Raw genomic sequence first — 21772 nt, 5'->3', positions numbered from 1 at the left:
CCTAATTCTAATACTGAAAGTAGGTGCCTTCATTGCCATGTTTTATAATGCTGCTTTCAGCCCTAAATTCTTCAGTAGCTATCTGTATTTCTTTCTTAGAAAATATCTCGGAATGTTTGCTTCTGCCTCTCGTTACAATGGTGGTATTGAATTGACAGCTTATCTCTGTGGTTGGCAGTGTGGTGACCTTGGTCAGAGGAGCTGATCCCACCAAGATAACCATGCAGAAGAATGTGTTTTCATTTTGGCAGGAGCTTAAGATCTAATTATATTTGGCTCAGCATATAGCATTGCATATAACACATATGCACGTAACAATGTCTTACCTTTGTTTCTATTGTTATTCTAAATCTTAAAACATGATTATTTCATATTTCTTAAATTCTGTGTCAAAAAATGAACTTCCTAGAAACTAAGTAGATTGGGGAGTCTTAATTTTAAATAGCATTATTATATGTATTTTACTTTTTTAATAAAAGAGTATTTCTATTTCTCTAATAACTGTAACAGCTAAAAATGAGAAAATTAGAATTTCAATAAATAAAATTAAAATCTTTAACAAAATTAATTAATTTATAATTATATTTAATTTCACAAAGTACTGATGAAAATTAAGTATTTTCTTATGTGTTTTGTGATAGGGAAATACAGTTTAAGAAATTAATTATTGGACTTGTTTGCTCATAGATATCATAGAATCTTAGAACTTGTGACTCTTAACAATTTAATAACTGCAGTAGAATGTAAAAATAAATATTAAAGAGGATGTATTATGTATAAACCTACTGATAATCTATGACATTTTCATTTTCATAATGAATCTCCAACCAAGAATACTTGCTAGATAGTTAAGGAGTTGGCTCAGTCAATGTGAAGTCTTAAATATTGAAGGCTGCTGTCAAATATATAGAATGCAAATACTTTGTTTTGGAATATAAGCTTTGGGTAAGTCACAGGAATCAGCTTTGCTATTTTGCACAAATGAATCAAGAAACATTCCAAGAGAGCAGCCCATTGAGGCAAATGGTGTCACACAGATCAGAGATTGCAAGTGTTTAGGACAAGTTTTCTTCTAGGAATCTCCTATAGCTCTAACTTACATGGAACTGAATTATGTCCACCCATTTCCTTTAAACAGAATGTCTCAGAGCCATGTGTGGTGCATGACATGAAGTTTCTCTACGAGCTTTCCCATCAGATATAGGTGATTAAGGATCCTTAGTCCTATGAAGGCTAGATAGATGCCCCAGTGTAGGGAAATTGAGGGCAGGGAGGTGGGAGGTGGGAGTGGATGGGTCGGTGGAGGAACACCGTCATAGAAGCAGGGGCAGGGAGGATGTGATAGGGTGTTTCTGGGAGGGAGGGAAACAGGGAAAGGGGATGGGATAACATTTGAAGAGTAAATAAAGAAAATATTCCACAACAACAACAAAAGGTTCCCTCGAAGTAAGACAGAATGTGTTTCAAAGAAGGGAGCGTTTGCTTGCAGTGGCTTGCATGACTCACTCATGTTGCAGGGGATAATTTCCCTGCAAGCACTGAGAGTTTTGTTATTTTCTTTTGGGAGAAGGAATAGAGGGGTTTATTTTAGGTCCTAGGAAAGGGATCATTAGTGGGAATTCAGCAAGAAAACTACCCAAGATGTGACCTGGACTCATTCATATTCTTCAGATGCTACTTCAAAATATAATTACCCTTTAAATCTTAGAGCTTTTTCCCCTTCTCTTCTTCCTTTCTTTGAAGGTGAAGGAAACACTTAAAATAATGACTAGGGACAGTAGTATTTATAGACTGCGATTGTCTGCCAGTCCTTCTTCTCATCCTAAAATAAACAGATGACCATATGTAAAGTCACCATTGAAATGCTCAGAGAATTTTCCATCTTTTATGTTTAGAATGCTCATAACATCATCATCCAAAACAAAAACAACAACAAAAAACAAACAAAAAAACAAAAAAAGAAACAACAAACCCAAACCCCCACAAAACACAAAAAAACAGTGTTACCACCCGTAGTCTCTATAGTAAGTCCACGAAAGTCAGCCTAAATCCTAGGGTGCATCATGCATTTCTGTCTTCTGGTCACAAAACTTACATTTGAGTGTTATACACATGGAGAATCAGGCCTTTTGGTGCCAAGATTGTACATGAAATGCTTGGATCACTTGGAGCCCAACTGGCATCTCAGAACATTCCAAGTTTTACGGCCCCCTGAAGAGCTCTGACCTGTTGCCCAGAGTCAGGCTCCATATCAAAAGAAGTGTCTTGTTTTTACCAGTCTGTTCTGTTCTCCTTTCCTACCTCCACAGTGCAGCTTGGGGCTTGCACTCTCATGTCAGTACACTTGCAGCTGTCTAGGGCACTGCTTTACTGCCCATCGTGGAATGCATGCCGAATACAAACCATCATGATATGAAATAGGCAATCTTGTGTGCTTTTCAGGCTACTCAGATGTTCAAACACATATAACTAACCATCAATATAGGAAATTCTCCTCTAAGTAGTTAGCCTATTCCAGTTTGTGACTTTTCAACTTGGAGAATGATCCTTCTTTCTCTCTGTGTGCCATTCAGAACAACTTCTCCTTTATTGCATTTAGAATGGTGTAGCTGAAAGGCAATAAGGGACAGCAATATCATAGAGTGGTTCACATTACACTGAATTTTATTGTAGCCTGACATTGGGAGTGAACCTTTGGAATCTTTGAAGGCAGCATAAAGGCAAAGCCTGCTTTTTAATGGACTAGAGAAAAATATTCTGACATAGTGATAAGTGAGGTGACTTCTAGAAATCATGACTTGGAAGCACTTTCTGAACAAAAGCTATTTCTGTTGTCCCAATTCACAGGATGATATTAAAACAGCCTGCCATGGGCCAGAGCTCCTAAATCCCACCTTCTAAGGACAGGGATTCATTTTAAAAGAAATACTGTGATCTATAACCCTCCTGAATTCCAGATGAAAACACTTGTCTTCCATTTTTCTCTGGTTCTTCTCCTAAACGGTTACTTCAAAACTATTAACTATTTGGTACTGTTACCATACTCACTTTAATCTTTTGGCTTTCTAATTGTAAAGTGAACACACATTGTTCATTTATAATGGCTTTATAAATGTCTTAATTATCTTTATTTTCCCAAAACAACACACCCTCTTTTTCATAATTTTCTGCCCCAGATATACTTAGAGTTATATGTTCTTTAAAAGAAACTATAATGTATATGTATTTTTAAACTACTATGAGAATATTGGGTTGAATAGTGTCCTTCTCTCAGATTATTATGGGTTAAATTAGAAGGGAACACACTTGATGTGCCTGAGCACTGCTATTTAATTAATACAAACCAAACCATTTTTCCCCCTCTTTCCTGTCTTCTTGGCCACTTCTGTGTCCTTTTCTACATGTTTCCCCAACTAACCTTTTCTGTTGTTATGCCTGGCACATAGTAGGTCCAGAGTCAATATTTGTGTGTGTGAATGAATGAATGAAAGAAAGACTCTAAGGCTACAAGAGCTTCTTGGTTCACTTAAGTCCACTGGCTTTCAGCAGCATTCAGTGTATAAACTGGATGTGTTGTTGACAACTTTCTTCACTCTTTGTGTGCATAAGCTAAGAATAAACAGCACTGAGGGGAAGGGAGTGCTTCACTCGCTGGGTGACTTACACCATCATAAACTCACCAAAGTGTACCACACAGAGCCAGTGATCACAGAAGGCCGGCAGCCCAGGCCCTGTCATTAAATATAGAAGCCCGTCTTCACTCTTTTTGTCCAAACAGACTCTATGTATTTTGGAAATTTCCACCAAGTTTCCTCTGTGTCGCTCCTTTTCGCAGGATGCTTAGATGAGTGTTTCACAAGAGTGAATATGGTCAGGGAACCTGTAAAGTGATGTATGTACATTCTATCATGTAAGAACTGCGTAGTGTTAATGTTTCTTAATCATACCTATGTCTCTGAAAATTGTTTTCCCTAACAGTCTTCCAGTGAGTTTTCTGTTTGAAACCATTAGGTTTTTGGAATGAACGTACCAAGTACAAAGCATATTCAATTTGTACTCACAGTGCCAAGACATTGCAACCTTTGAGGTTTTTTTGGTAAGATTTGAACTTAGCAACTACATGACAGCAACTACATGTACTGATTGGAATGGATAACTTACCATGCTCCGACTTTTACCTGAGTACCAATAGCAGTCATGTAGTAGCTTGTTAGGATAATAACTAAGAATTATTGGAAATGCTTCACATTCAAATTCCTGTTGCTTTTATTGGTGAGTCACCATGCATGCATGTGCATGTGCTCGTGCATATACATGAGAGCACATACATGTGGGTATCAGGTACTGCTTTGTTTTGAGGTGTTTAATGTATAAGACCATGTGTCCAGTACTGAAAATTTTTCATTATTTTTAAACTTAAAATTTAAGTAAGTTGTTGTTCAAGTTATAATTAAGTTATTAAGTCTAGAGTGATTAAAAACCCTAGGATTGAAATAATTAGGGCCGTAGTCTTTAGAAGTCATGGCATTGTGAGAATTTGAATGCTAGTTGGTGGGATATTATATGAAATGAAGAATCCTGCTAGGGTGCTCCAAATGCTAGACGTTTCTTCAAAGGCAGAAACATGCTGAGATGTAACAGTGAAAGTTGGTTGTCATAAATCACAGTCTGACCAATCTTTCCCCTTTTGAGTAACATTGTATGTTTAGGGAAATTGTTGTAAAGGTGATAACATCCATAGCTTTTCTACATTAGTGTATACTAATCTGTACTAGTGAGAATAAACTTATGCTCCTTGTTATCCGGAAAAGCTAAGGGTATTCAGGTTATTGCTTTTATTCAGAAAACAACAAGCATGTGTGGAAGTTATCTGGGCTTTGTAAAATATAGTTTAATGTAAGGTTAAATTTCAGAAGTTTAAGATATAAACTAGTGTCAAAATTGAAATGTTTTTCAATGGAAAATTCATTGCTGGTCAACTTGAATTTCTGTTTCAATGTGTATATTTTGACTTTAGAAATAGGCTAGAGGTGGTCAGGCATGCACTTTTTAATAACGCCTTACTTACCTGAGTACTGAAATTTCTGAATTGCAGTTCTCTGGCAGACAATGTAAGGGACGTAAATAGCTACTTTCCAGCAAGAATCATATCAATCCATGTTAGCATAGACTCTTTATAGATTTAGATCTCCATTTCTGTCTCAGAGCAGACTGGAGAAAGAATGTGAAATGCTACTGGACACGGATATAGCAATAGCAAATCTCACCCAAGACTCCTGCACAGAAAGAGAAGGCAAGAAAGTAAGATGTAGGCATGTGGTACAGGATATCCATAGTAACGCATGGTAAAAAAGGTAATTTTACCTTTTACACCTTATATTTGTAGAGGTAGGGATATATACATCTTAGAAGCAAGTAGAAATGGTTAAATTAAACATCTTTATTAGAGAAAATTCAGATCCGGGAATGGATCACTAAAGCAATAGTTCTGTATGTGTAATGTAAGACTGTGTTTAGCCATTCTGAAAAGACGACCTTCTTCATGTTTATTTGCCATAGAGTCTATGGCTTTTCTAGACTGAATCTCAAGATGTGTTAAACCTATAAGTCAAAAGCATTGCTGATAGTTTGTAAAGGAACAAGAGTATAAAAATTTACAAATTTGGCATCTATGAAAATAGACCATAATCCCACAAATATAAAAACACATTGATAGCGTGGTCACTATTATTCTGATGGTATAATATAGGTAAAGTTTTATTAAATTACTGCAACAGGAAAGCATAGCTTCTGAAGGGAGAGTTCAGGGACTCTGTGAGTATAAAGTCAGGATTTTGATGTTTCCTTGACAGAAGTTACTATGTATATAATATTTTAAGATATAGGGTTTATTTATTTTTCTTTCCATATGACAAGAGCCATCTTTAGTTCTAATGTTTGCATAAGGTGAGGAAGAAATTAGAATTGATCCAAGGAGAACTACAACTCAGCAACATGACATTTTCACTCTTCTTTCAAATCCTTGCAGTTTGAAAACTAAGTACTTTTGCAAACAAAATAGCCCTACCAGTTCATGGAGTAGTGGAAATCAAAGAGATAGAAGGAACCACACAAGGCTCCTCCTTTTCCCTTTCTTCAGATTTGGGCATGGGTTACTGTGGTCAAAGTGTTGTAAAAGGGTTTGATTGAAACTATTCTATGCTTGCTTCCCAATAGAGAATTCAATTAATGTCAGTAACATCACTATAGCAAAATAAAAAAAAATATAGCAAAATTTTGGATAACCTGAAAAGGGTATCACATGGAGAATGTACCAAGGATCATAAAAACCTTGCATACTTAGTCCCTCAAGTTTATCATCTTTGATAGTGCCCTTTGTAGTGCCAAATCACTAGTCTTATGGACTGTGCAGAAATTGGCCATCAAAAGATTTTCCTAAAGCAAACTGATGCTGTCAGCCCATGCTATCCAGTCTGTGTTTGAATTCACTGTCAAATGGCATGATATTTTTATGGTTTTGAAAAAAATGTCTATTGAGAAGGCAACTGCATAGTAGGCTACCCTCCCTGCTTGACCCCATCTTAAGATTTTTATTGCCTGAACTGGCACCAAAGAAACTTCTTGAAAATAACACATTCCTTGTCCATTCAGTGGTTAATGATGCTTAAAAAAATCAGTTTGTGACTGTGACCTAAATCATGCCAGAAGCTATAAAGTCATGGGTCTCTTTAAGTTTGAATATGGCCCACATGCTTTACACCACTACACTGACCCCATAATACTGTTGGTTAGTGTGAACACACACACACATGCACTCACACACATGCACACACACACACACACACACCACACTCACACACACTAATACACATGCACAAGCACACACTCATACACACAGGCACTCACACACACTCACACACATGTACAAACACACACACATACACATGCACAAACACACACACACACACACACACACACACACACACACAAACACACACTAAATGACTTGATAAAAAGAAATGGTATTTTTCAGACTTCCAGGTTAAAGAAAAGGTTCATGAAAGAGATGTAAGTGAACTTTAAGCCAAACATTTGTTTGGCTTTGCGGCAGCAGGCTGAAGGAATGTAAACTTTTTTTTTTTTCAATGACTTCAGCTCCTAATTTGAAAGCTAGGATTTTTAGGAGTGAGCAAGAGACTATATTTGGCCAAAAAATTCTGCTGGCTTTACTTAGCCAATCTGCACATTCAAAACAATACTTCTTTATCAAAAAAACAATAGTCTGTTTTATTCACAGCACATGTAGAATTTGGAACATTGACCAAATTCCACTTTCTTCTCTTGTAGTGTGTCTGTAACCAGCTAATGAGCTGCAACAGAGCCTGGCCTTCATTTTCAGCAAATTAAGTTCATCCCCAAAGGAATTGTGGTCTGGCTGTGGCACCAGTCCTAGGTATGGGTGGGATTTGTTTCTTCTACCAGTTGTAGGTTAGCCACATGGGTACGTGCTGTCGCACCACACAACAGAATCTTCTCTATAATAGCCAGTCTAAGTAGCCCTCTACCCCACAAAAGCAGATCCCATTTAATTTACTTTGTGTTTACAGCACTCCCTCTTAAACCGCATCATTGGCATGGCCTGATGTTTATACAACTTTTTATTTTAAACTATTTATTTAGAGTTGAGGCCTCAGTAGTACTCCCTGTCAGATCCACTGAGCATGCTCAGCTTCTGAATTCTGAATGCAAGTTGGGAAGAGTGATGTGGGTCTGTGGGATTTTTTTCTTGGGGTTCACTAAAGGACCAAAGGAAGGTTTTACGTGTGCTGGTAGAATTTGCAAGACAAACTGCTGCTAGGAAATTTAACACTCATGAATGGTGAACAGTCTCTGCCTATTGTATCTCCACATACTTTGACAAAAGATCTTAAAGTCAGATTTGAAACATTAAAACTTTAATTCAAGCTGGAAAAAGTGTTGCTCCAGACCCTGTAACATACAAAGATGCTCCAATTGTTGTAACGGAAGTTAGTAGTCAAATAGATACTTGCTAAAGAACATAGGAGAAAATTCATAATTTTCTGCCTGACTTCTGTTTTGGGGCTTTACTCCATGCTTTGTTTTTCATAACCTCACAGTGTTTATTTTAACTTTTAGCACAAGAACAGTGCTATAATATTTAAATAGGTCCTTTGTGTATATGTTACAGTTGTTAGCTTACTGTTTTTGTGGGACTCCTAACAGTCAGATGGGGCGTGTCTCTGACTCTTTGTCTGCTATTGGGACTCCTTTTTTTTCCTACTGAGTTGCCTTGTCTAGCCTTGATATGAGGGCTTTTGCCTTATCTTGTATCTTGCTTTGTCCTGTTCAGTTCTTATCTTTTGGAGGCCTGCTCTTTTTTTTTTTTTTTTTTTTCTGAAGTGGAGGAGGGGAAATTGGATCTGGTGGTGAGGGAATATTGTTGCAGGGAGTTGGGAGGTGAAAATTTAATCCAGCAACATGTCTGCTCTGGCAAAGGATTCCATCCAAAGACTTTCTAGGTCTATGTAATCCAATTGAAATACAGACACACCACATACCTTTAATCCCTCTGGTTTGAAAACAGACATGCCCATAGGACAAACCTTTAATCCCAAACAAGGCACATAAATTTGGTTTGGAGGTAGAAGGAAGCAGCCATGTTTGAAAGTTACTTCTAATTGAGGGGCATAAAAAATGATGGATCGACATTGACAGAATGAGCCAGAGAGAGGATAAGGCCAGCTTGTATGAGAACAGTATTTGAAAGAGAGGCTACTTAAGAAGGCAGAGGAGAGAGAAAGAGAGAGAGAGAGAGACAGACAGACAGACAGACAGACAGACACAGACAGACACAGACAGACACAGACAGACACACAGAGAGAGACAGAGAGAGAGAGACAGAGAGAGAGCCAGTTTTTACTTGGATGTTTTTTACAGAGACAGAATGCAGGCACAGGTGAAGATGGAATGAACCAGAGAAAGAGAAGGGGAGCCAGAAGATAAGAACAGATTGCAAGAGTTAATTTGAGGCCAAATAGCAGTTCAGTGAGAAGCTGAGAGAAGCCAGTTTGAATCAGCCAGCTTAGAGAGAAGTTTTGGCTAGAACAGCTAAGTTGCTACAGCCAGAAAGAGTTAGGAAAGAGAAATGGTGAGCTTAATCATCAGTAAGCATCTAAAATGACAATTACACCTGGGTAAAAATAGTTATTTTTACACTCTCCTCAGTCAAGGGCTGGTAAAATTGTCATTAGTTCATAAAATGGTAGCGTGCTGGGAAAGAAGAGATTGTAGATGCTGGCAACTGTTTGGACAGGATTCAAGATGATGCATGAACAGCGAGACAGCAGAGAAACATCTGAGGATGCTGAAACCACAGCTATGTGAGCACAGGACCCAGAGAATCTCCCTTAACCACATGCGCACATGGAGATGAACACAAAATGGGTCAGAATGCTGGTAGGATGTTGATGATAAGTCAAGATTCCTCCCCTCCCCTCCCCTCCCCTCCCCTCCCCTCCCCTCCCCTCCCCTCCCCTCCCCTCCCCTCCCCTCCCCTCCCCTCCTCTCCCCTCCCCTCCCCTCCCCTCCTCTCCTCTCCTTTCCTCTTCTCTCCTCTTTACCTCCTCTCTTCTTTTTCCAGTCCCTGTTATGATAGGCAACTAATTGGAAAGTAGACTAAAAGTAGGCCTTATTTCTGCCATGATGTGAATGGGGATTCCAAATAAACATAAATGTACTGTTACTGGAGAAAAAAAAAGTAAAATTATCTGTATTTTGGACATCTGTGTCTGATGGCATTAGCTTTTAGTACAGAAAGACAGAATCATTCTTTCCTCTTCAGGTTCCAGTGTCATAGATATGGCACATAGTAGGTATGCAACAAACAGTTGTTCATAGGTATGCAACAAACAGTTGTTCACAGAATGAATCAATATTGTAGAATAATGTTTCATGCTGACTGCTACAGATCTTTGATCTGTTGGGTCACATTAAAAATGTCCTGCCTTACTGTTGCCTACTGCATGCCAGATTGGCCTGTTTACTCTGTGGTTTCCCACATTCCAAACAGTGCAGTTTGCTTGAAATTATACTTCAGCATTTTCTGGAGTGTTTCTTCTGCCCACCCTTCTTGCAGCAACTCTACTTTAGTTCCTTGTGTGCCAGCTGCTGCAATAGCTTGCTGTCACTAAGCCTAGACATGTATCCACCCCAGAGGGGTTAAGGGAGACCACATCAATGCTGGAGACCTGGCTGTCTTCCAGCACTGCACTGTGGGTCATTCTAGTTTGTGCTTTGGTGAGGTCTATTTTCCCCAATGCCTTTCAGTTGTGAAGGGAGAGGGGGGCTAAGATGGAGTACTACAAAACAGAAACAGAAAGCTCAATGTGTGGGTAGAGAATCCCCCCTTTCCTCTTGAGCAGAGGAGACCCATTCAGAGGATGTTCAACTTATATTTTCCCTTCTGCATTAACTTCTTCCCCAAGTTTTCTGGGGCTGACACCTGTAAACCAGATGGGCTATCCACTGACATACTGAACTATATAAAACCTGAAAAGGCATGATTGTGTTTCCTTCTTGTAAAGACATCTGCTGTTGCGGACGGCTGAGATCTCAGAAACTATTCTGTGAAGGTAATATTTGGTATTTCTGAGATCTAAAAGGCCTCACATACTTTAACATTAAACAATTTAAACACCAACAGTATTTAAATGGCTTTGTACATAAGATTGGAATACATAAAGAAGTATAAATTGCCCTTCTTATTTTTGTGTTCTCCCATATGTATGTTCATATATTTTGGTTGCAAGTAACAGGAAATATAATTCAAACTGATTTAGCAAGCTGAAAATGCCCTGAAAACGACACACGGTACAGTGGACAGGGAGCAGTGATGGGAGAGAGTGACAGGCAGTGCAGTGGACAGGGAGCAGTGTGATGGGAGAGAGTGTTAGGCAGTACAGTCGACAGGGAGCACTGTGATGGGAAAAAGTGACAGGTGATGCAGTGGAAAGGGAACACTATGATGGGAGAGAGTGATAGGTGGTACAGTGGACAGGGAGCAGTGTGATGGGAAAGAATGACAGGTGATGCAGTGGACAGGGAGCACTATGATGGGAGAGAATGACTGGCAGTACAGTGGACAGGGAGCAGTATGATGGGGCAGTGCAAACTCTTGCCTTTTTCTCTCCTCTCTGCCTCCTAGAGCTTCCACCAAAACACCAAAAATGATGGCAAGCAGCTTTTTCCAGTTTCCTAAATAAATTAGGAAATTATTTATTGTTATTTTTTAAACTACTTTTTAGTTGACATTGAATAACATCATTTTTCTTCTTTTTACCCAGTCCTTCCCACATTCAATTCAATATCCTCTTTTACTTTGATTATTATTGTGACACACACACACACACACACACACGCACACACACACAGAGGACTTACTAAAGTCTGCTTAGTCTGTGTTTTGTCTTTTTTGTTTATATGGATTCAAGTCTAAACATTTTCAATGGACAATCAATAAGGGAACTCACCATTGAGAGAAACTAACTCTCCTTCTACCAGAACTCATCAGTTGCTTCATAGTTCTCTGTCTAGTGTTGAAACTCCACAAAAATATCCCCCCACCTATTAGCATATCCATTGTATTGCTATCGTTCCAGTCTGGAGAGAAAACTTTTTTTCTGCCTGATTTCAGAAAAGCAAAAGAAGAATTATTAATATAAGGTCAATGGCACTGGAGAGAAACATGTGGATGTAAGGGTGCCTCCTTTCACAGAATTATCCCATGATTCATGTGCTAGGGTGGTAAATTCACATATATGATGGCATGATGGCAGGTTCATCTATGGGAAACAATTTGAGGCTGAGAACTTCATCATGAAGCACACAGGTTGTGGCATCTTGTCTATGGCAAATGCTGGACCAAACACATGTGGGTCCCAGGTTTTTTTTTTTTTTTTTTTATCTGCATTGTCAAGACTGAGCAGCTGAAGATAGTCTTTGGGAAGGTGACAGAAGGCATGAGCATCATGGAGTCTATGGAGCATTTCGGAATGGAAAGAGCAGCAAGAAGATCACTATTTTCAACTGTCGACAAATTCTTTTGACCTATGGGTCCTGTAGCTCAGGAGAGCATCCCCATTCCATCTGCTACCAATACTCTGTAACCTCTGCTATCATTGAACTCTTTGGATTCTATATTATCCTTATTCCTTTTCAAGGGTAGCTGGATTGCAGTTAAGTTTATGTTTATTAATAAAAACTAAATAGGAAAAAAATAAAGTTAATAGTTTTAAATTTTTGAGTTAATGGCTACCAAAGCCAGTATCTTCTTTTCCATTTGCAGAACATAAAGCTTAAGGCTAAATATTTAGCTGAAGATAGATTTATTCCAGGTTCTTCTAACATTTATCTTTTTCTCTGTTTGATTCATCTTTATTCTAATTTATTTTAAATCCATCATGATATAGAGTTAAGTACTTTAAATTGTTTCATATTTCTTATAGAAGTTACTCAAAAGAGGGAGATAAGGAGTCAGAAAAGCAAGTATGTTGAAAGAAACTTAAAAGAGGACTTTGTGTGTGTGTATCTATGTGTTTGTGTGTTGTGTGTGTGTATGTACGTATGTGTATGTGTCTGTGTTTGTGTGTGTGTATGTTTCTGGTGGGTGTAGCTATGATATTTGTGATGTGGACATGTGTGAGTACGGTATATGTAGTCCATAAGAGGGCTTTGGGTATCTTCTCTTCTTTTCTGCCGATTCCTTTTAAGGAAGAGTCTCTCTTGAACCTGGAGCTCACGTGTTTATTTGTGTTTCCTTGTTTTGTTTTCATGGCTACACTGGGAAGTCGCAATCCCCAAGGATCTTCTTGATGTTGGAGTTAAAGGCATGCAGAGAGCACTCAGCTTATTTTATGCTTGTTGGGATCTAAAGTCTGGTCCTTGTGCTTGCTATGTAAGCATTCTTCGCTGTTGAGCATTCTCCTGACACAAGAGGTTTAGCATTGCTTCACTATTCCAGAAGTTTTAGGTCAGGGTTTGTTGTTTTCATTTGAGAACAGGGTGAGGCATAACAGCATGGAGGGCATCTTGTACTCCAGAAAAACTATGGCATCTGTGACATCAGGAGAAGCCCCAACATACACTTCAAGAAGACAGTCCCAACAACTTATTTCTTCAAATTAGAACCCTCCTCCTAAAAATTTTACTTCTCCCAAATAGCATCAGCAGGGCAGCTGATGGCCTTTGGAAGATCCAGATGCAAAGAGTAAGGTTGGTTATTAGTTTATAAAATGCCCTTAACTTTATTTAAAGAATCTTACTTTTTTTCTTCAAATAACTATGGGAGATAATAGTATTGTTATTTGCAGACAAACCAAACCAAACCAAACCAAACCAAACCAAACCAAACCAAACCAAACCAAACCAAACCAAACCAAACCAAACAACCAACTATCTCAACTATCCAAAAACAAATTAAGAAAGAATAGAAGGTAACAGGAGAGACAGACACATGGGCAAAGTTCAATGATATAAACATGTATAAAATGTAATTATGAAGCCCTCTATTTTGTGTCCTAATTATAACATAAACTTATACTTCTGCCTTATACATACATGAAAAAGCAAAGCCTATTAACAGTGTCATCATGTACAGAAAATTTGAGTTGCAAAAGCTCACCCGATTGTAGCCAGATGCCATGTAGTGATCTTACAGGTGAGTAAGATTTGTCTAGGCGATTGGGGTATTTTCACTGCAGAAACTTTATTTGTTGTGTTAGTTATGGAACATTGACTTCATGAACATAGCAACTGGGATGTCCCTTGAAAACAGTTCCATTATTTTGTCTATAACTATTCTGGTTCCCTTATAAATTTAGAGTCCCATGCATTTTAAAATCCTATCCAATTCAATAATTAAAGCCATCCTTTTAGGTAATGCTGTCTGTTTAGGAAAACACGCTTAGTCTCCCAGATTTTTCAGCCTTCTGTCCACTTCTGGGCTCTCCTTCAAGTTAGTGTCTAGTTATTTTACAGACTTCAGGGTGGTAGGGAAGAGCTGGCATTACTGGGTGTTGAGTTCTACTGGTCCTCGAAGATTCATGATGATATCCCTTGTCTACGGGGTTTGTAGGTACTAGAGATGAGGTTGACACCTGCTCTCTTGGTTTGATCTGCTTGCCAGGAAAATAGCCTGGTTGGGGCTACAAAAGTTCAATCTCTGATTTATTTTCCTGTAGCTCCCGGTGGAAGCCCAAACTGGGTCTCTTCCATGGAGGTCTTTTGTTTGCCAAGTCTCAACACAGCTGCCTCCTTGGGACTGAGAGTAGGGTGCTATGGAAACTCCTTGTTTTTATCTATGCCACACTGAAACCAAGGAAAGTCTAGGAAAGCCATTGCATGCTGTGTAGGTAGTTCTAGCCTGTTTCCTTCTGAATTCAGATGCAGAAGTTGAATTTGTACTTCTCTTGGGCCTCTTCCCACCCAACCACTAAGAAGAGAAAAGAAAAAAGGGGAGTGGGAAACTGAGACACAGTCTCAAAAATGCCCAATCCAGAATGGATTTTCTGACTCTGAACTAAGCCCTCCCATGATGTTTGAAAAAGTATGTGACCTAGAGAGCTCACAGGTAGAAGGGACTCTGTTTTTATAATGAGAGACATATGGCTAAATTGTCCAGGATTAATTCATGTAATAGAAAGTAGGTTCTAAAAGCATTTAGCAAATCTGTTTATTCTACACAGGGCTTTACTTTTGAGCCAAATGCTTATCTTTTCCTGATCTAGGGCAGTAAGATTTCTGTATTGGCCTTAGCAAAATGAAATGTGATTTAGGAAATGTTTTGAGATACATTGGTTTAGTATGTGCGAATTAACACTCCCTGTATAGTTCAAAGTCTGGAAACGTGTGGCTGAATGTGCAGTTTGTACTCTGTCTCCTGGTGAGGTTAACATGAGAACCACTCCTAATACACTTTGTCTAGCAAGTAGCAAAGGTGGGAAACTGGGTTTGCTGTGAACTAAAAGTGGATAAAAACTAATAGATTATATTTAGTATCCAGTCTGTAAAAAGGGAGAAGTAATTACAAACAAAAATCAGGCAAACACTTCTTTTATCAATAAAGAATGAATTAACCAACCTGTGACATTTGCAGTGCAGTGTTTCAGTTTAAACTGACATTTTAAAGAAACTATTTCCTGAGTGTTTTGTAAAAGAAAAAGTATTAATAAATTTTATTTTACAAATGCTCTGGCGTTCTCTTTTGCTTGTTAGCAAATTAATTCACCTCCTCTATATTTCTTTTCCAGTTAGACTTCATACTAAAGGGCCTTTCGAACAGAAAAGAGAATTAAACTATGACAATATAAAAATCTATCTAGGCAATCATGTTTTTTTAAGCCATACTCTATATTTGTAGTATGTGAGAGGATATTGCTCTTATGGTACAAATGGATGATTGTAAGTCCTGGGTTAGACCTCGAAGTAAAGACTCTTCTACCATGCTAGTGCCACCACTAAGTCTCACGAAAGCTTTTATTCTTTTTAAATTTTGAGTCAAAATTTCTCCCAAATCCCAAATTCATGATAAAAAAAATCCCAGTTTGCAATTTCCAGACCAACACACATACAGTAGAGGACTTCTGGGTCTGTGTTCATTCAGAGATGATGCACCTAATGCTCAAGAGACTGGAGGCCCCAGGGAGTTTAGAGGTCAGGTGGGGTGGGGAGTGGGGGCATCCACATGGAGACAGGTGGGGAGGGAAGGAGGTGTGGGATGTGGAGCAGTTGGAGGGTGGATGGGGGGTGGGAAATGGAATATGGAGTGTAAAATTTGAATTAAAAATAAAATAAAATAAAATAAATTTAAAAAGAATCCCATATAACGACCATGTTTTTCTAAAACAGTCTCTGTAACTATGGGCACATGTGTTCGTGTTAGTGAAAAGTGTGTATTTGGAATTGAGGCAGGAGCTTTACTTGACAGTTTACAGAACAGATAAAAACAACTTCCCCTTTCTCTCCTGTGCGCACAGAGCACAGGGATTCCCAAACCTTCTTGGTGAACTTAAAGATAATGTATAGAAAACTGGAATTCCTTCTTATTCCCCATCGTTAGTATTTATATTGTATTACTCATAGATGTTAGACATTGCTAACAGATTTAGTTGTGTTTTGTGAAAGTTAAAAATTTCTCTTCTTCCTTAAAAACCTAGAAATTCAGATGAAATGAAATGCAAAAAGCTATTGTAGACCTCTTTGTGTGTGTGTGGCTTAATCACAGAAAGCGTTAAATGAAATAAAAATTTAAATATAATTTTAGGACGTTCTTCTTCCAGCAGACACTTAGGTGGTACTTCTGGGAAGCAGTCTGAATTGAGGAATTTGGCATGATTTTGAATAGTGGGCAAAAGCATATTTAAATTATATTAAATGTGTAGGAGTAATTTTAATATAGGAAATATATTTTGTCATAATTTCTAGAGCTTTTTATTATTTCTACTTTTGGAAAATGGAATTTGGTTGATTTTTTGCCCAGAAAAATATTATTCTTTTTAATGAAAAAATAGAGTTTATAACTGAGATTTCTAGTCATTATACCAGGATAACAATGAGGTCCTCTGACTCTCCTTGCCTTTGTGAGAGAACAAACAACTTAGCAACCTATCACAAATACAGAACACTGCTGCTTTCTTCTTAGTATATATTAGTGTAAGTATTATATTAAATATGCTTGTAATGTGTATGTATGTGTAAATATACACACAAATATATATTTAACAATTAATAGTGTAACTATATTAGTACATAATAGTATAACTCAATTAGCCATTGCTTTCTTCTGTTAGAGTTTCTGTGTGAAAACAGCAGCCAGCTGAAAAGGAAGCTCTCCATCGTTTGCACTGTCTTTCAGAGGCCTCACTGCAACTTAGGTAACATGATTTCTAATATGTCCCTAGGACTGTGGAAAGAAACTGGCTTTGTAGAATGTGTACATTTGAACATCATGGAGGAATAAATATCTTTCCCTTGCAATTCAAATTGTATCCAGTGATACTATTTTTATGCCTCTTACTAGGAAATGAAATACCTCTAAATTTAGTGCTTTGGAATTTTATTTCCACTAAAATTTTCTTCAGATCTGTGAGCACCATAGTAACAGCTATGTGAGCTGATTCTTCATTACAACGTGCCGATAAGAGCTTCACTCAAGACAGCTCCTTTGGGATGACTGAAACTAAAAATTGATTCTGATAACATTAGAACAAATTTAAAGACAAAATGATGAAAACATCAGGGAAAGTGTGCGTGCTATGGACAAATATTACTCCCCTTTAAGAAAGATTTTGTTTTATCAATTTCTTCTAGATAAAAGCTAGAATGTATTTAACAAAAATTTAAATTTCTTTGGTTATTTCATAGATTGTTAGGATTTTTCTCTTCTAAAAAATAATTTTTGATAAGAAACATGAAAAATTCAGTTGAATTTATTTATGGCCTACATAAAGATGTTAGTATCCTTTATAATATTTTTTTAAAAATGTAATTCTAAGTAATATAGGTGTGAAAAATAACTTCACATAATCTATTCTAATGAAAAGACAATAATCAATAAATTATTTTGTAGGAAATATCTTTATTAAAATAAAACAGTTCACTAGATTGAGCTCAGACCATTTGAGAAAGGAGCCCCTGAATAAATCAGGTTGATAACTGATTAGCAGAGCATGTAATTGGTCATTTTACACATCTGCAAAATTTCTTTATATAAATCTTACCTTTAACATGTTCAAAGGAAAAATTTATTTTGGGCACGTTGTCCATGAGTATCAGTTGACATTTATACAGTGCACAGAATTTATAGTGTGGGTTAGGATGTTGGCCATAATTCCAGGCCAATAGTTTGTAAAGGGAAGATTCCATTTTGTACTGTTTATAAAATGTTACTCTGCAGTTCTGTGCTCCAAGACTAACAAAGTCTACTCAAGTCTACTCTGGCACTGCAGTTTAACTTACTGCATTCATTAAGTGAGGCTAAGATTGTCCTAATTATATGTTATCAACAATTAAGAAATAGATCACACACCACAGAGTGGCTAAAACATTGTGTATTCTTGGCTGGTTGCCAGCAGAGGTGTCATGTTCCATTCTACCTTGTCATCAGCCACATTCCTGCTTCTGCAGAGCAAGTAGCAGCTGCATTAGACAAAATAACTCAACTTCTCACATGTGCTTTTTCTTTAGGAAAGAGCTCACACTGAACTGCATTTCTTCAGTGATTAGTACTACACCTGAGTGAATTTGTGGGGAACAAAAATGTATTCTACTCAAATAGAAATTTTCACTGATATAATCTTTCATGGTTTTCAAATGCATTTGTCTCATCAAAATAATGGTTTTACTTTCATGCTGAAACTATTGCCAAATGGAATCTGTGGGCCCAAAGCACTCTACTTTTTCGGCAATGATTTTCCTATACCTCAAATTACATAACTTTACGGATGCTCTGTTTCAAAGGAAAACAATCTTTATTGATCCAAGCAGTCAGAATTAATTGTGAATCTCTGATCTTAAAACTCCTGGCAAAAGCCTTTTATTCAGAACACCCATATGCCAGATGTCCAACACTTCACGAATCCTTGTGGGAATGATTGGGTTTTCAAATACTCTGATTGTTCAATCTACTGTGGCTTCTGAAAGCAGAGTTTCAGCAAGGAGTTCACCTGATCAGAAAACAGGCTCAGGCAACTTTATGAAAAGCTAGATTGGACCTGGCTTTTGCTTCAGTTGTCATCTTTGTTCCTGATAAAGTCAAAATGGATTTTTAGAAATTTCTCTCCTTTCCTTGTGTTTGGCCAGGAGACCTTGGCACAGCAGGTGTGTGCTGTTGCAGAATGAGAGTGATGTTGCTGGGGTAGGATGCTGAGTCAATAAACCCTGACAGCTAACGGCTATTTGTTCCTCAAATGCTTTCTGAAAATATGGAAAGCTATATCTCATAGGAAGAAAGGGTCTTAAACTTCTCCACAGAGGATGGATACATGAGAACATGAGTTGTATATTATCAGTTGACTTGAATCTTGAAAGCTTTACTGGCTCCTGTATGAATCAAAATAGAGGTCATACGGACTCCTTAATTAAGAGATATCAAAGACATTCAAGAGAACCACACAAAATCTCTAGTATGCATGTAAACCACCTTAGGCCATTGTGTACTAAGACTATTTCCTACTGAGGCAATAGTTTTTCCATTCTTGCTTTATAGGAGAATATCTTTGCTGCATTTGTAACCCATAGATATCTGCTATTCTCTAAAACAAATCATTTGGAATGTTAATGACCTTTGATTTCATACTGGATTCTTTGATTTCATTTGGAAATCTTGAGTGATATCTCAATAAATATATCTAGAGATTCTGGCAAATTCCATTAGGGAATATCTAGTCTGTTGTAGGTAGCCATACCAACACCACAGCTAAAGAACTAGCCACAGAACCCATCGTCTCTCACAGTTTCTTCTTATGTCCCTGCTGTTTCTTCTCCTTTCGCCCTTTCTTCCTCCTTAGTTTCTCCTTCTTATCTTACAATGTGCTTCTCCTCTCTGCTATTGGTTTAATGTGACACACTAGACTACTGTAAGATAGTCAATTATAAATGATTAGTTCCTCGGGCCATTATTGAATCTTGTTATGGTGCAGCAATGCATTGGTAATGCGTTTGCCAGTTCGAGCCATTACAGGGATCAGTGTCTATACCCAGCAACTTCTTGGTGATGAAGGACTTTTATTTGGCTTTCTTTCTCTTTACACTACCCGGTTACCCATGTATACTGTCTAATTTTTTTTTTTTTTTTTTACATCCAGGATGCTTTTCAGAAATATATCCAACAGTTTTTGATTTGTTCAATAGTTTTTTTCTTTATTGATTTTGTTTAATCTTATTCTTATTAAAAATAACTCACCACTTCTCTTTTGACCTGCAGTTGATTTTCATATATCTTTTCTCTCTTGAGAATAGCTTTTACTTTTCCTTGCTAGCTTTCTTCTATACTTTAGGATTTTTTAATACTATAACTTAAGTTCAGTCTAAATTGCTGGGACAGCCGCTTTTGTCAAAGTCCCCTACACTTTGCTGACCACATCTCTGACTGACAGGGTGTGATACCTTCAGGTCTTCCAAGAGAATTGCTTCCAGTGAAAACACTGGAATAACATTGTTGAGCTATAATTTGTGATCAAACATAAGATAATTCTTTGAAGCCACTTTTACCATATCACTTTAAGTTAATATAATTCTGAATCTCAAAACTAATACATCTCATATTAAGACTGCATGTTAACACATGATTCTAACATTAATAGAAAGAAGTCTGTGTAGACATCTGTGAAAACATAGTAGACTTAGTCTTCCATGTTTTTGAACACTCAAGGGAAGGAATTATTGTTGTTTTTAGACTCTAGTCTATAGATGCATAGCTTTTACATTTACTGAATTATTTGGGCTAAGTACCATTTTTCCATTACCATGGCCCTCGAGCACAAATGCATACAATTAGCATATTAGGAGTATATTGGAAAACATATTTGGTATATGCATCATTGTGAGAAAAAGAATTTCAATCATAAGAGAGGTTATTTACTTTTGTTTCAAAATATACAGTACCAGACCCAAAGCTGAATCCATTAGTGTTGCAAACAGTTCTATCCTTTACTTAAGAGCCCAGTAATTCCATTTGCCACTTCTATTCTTCTCCATTTCATTAGCAACCTCCTATACAGTAAAAATGTTTGCAGGAAGTGTATAGTGGTTCCATGGGGCATGCTTGACAGCCTAGAGTAAATGCCTGGGAAACAGGGAGCCCCCTTTACACTCTGGAGCCAGTAGGACAAATCACTGAAATCCTCTTAGATATTAAAAGGGAATATCCTGAGATATTCTGAAATCTCAAAAGGACTAACAAAGTTCATTCCATTTGTCATTGAAATTTGACAGTGATGTAGAACAAAACCTTTCCGCAGCGGGGACAGGCTGCACCGAAATCCTTTTGCAACAAAGAAATTAGGTCAGCAGAAATTTAGGTCAACACCTTACAGATATGTCCTCATGCCTGAAAGAAGCCAGGAAAATGTAAAATATAACATACAGGAAGGTTATTGTTTTTGTATTTAATTCAATAGGTGGTACCTTCCGAAGCATCCTGTGATATAAATACAGCTATGATTCAGCAGAAAGGCAATTGCCTTTTACATCACTAGAGTTGCTCCTGATAAACCTGAAAGCAATAACTGAAGTACTTCTAGCTGAGCCTGACTGACCCAGTTTAATCATGCAATTCAGGAAATACTTATCAAGTCTACAGTATATGCAATGAGTCTATTAGATAATGAAATGCCATGAAGATTAATAAGCATCTACCTTCTACCTCTCCCTTTGATGACTAAGAACCTTATAAGCCCAGGAAGAGGAGAAAGCTGGATGTAAATGAAAATGCAATATTGCCCAGTCATTGACCACACAGTGAATGAACTCCTACTGTGTGTCACAGGATGAGAATTAATACACACGATGTAAATCAATTGGACTTACATACATCCAAAACAGTTGGATGAGGAGGAGTAGGATATCAGGTCAGTTTGGGGTGGACAAGAAAGAAACTTTTCTTGAAAGGGGGTATGTTAACTCAATTTTAAATGAGTTTAATTTCAACAGATGGTGATCTATAACAGGTCCCTGAGTGGAAGTTGTGGGAAGAAAG

This window comes from Mus musculus, chromosome 13, assembly GCF_000001635.26.
Source record: "Mus musculus strain C57BL/6J chromosome 13, GRCm38.p6 C57BL/6J".
NCBI classification, from domain to species: Eukaryota; Metazoa; Chordata; class Mammalia; order Rodentia; family Muridae; genus Mus; species Mus musculus.
The sequence above is the reverse complement of the archived record's forward strand: the minus strand, read 5'-3'. Positions refer to the sequence as shown.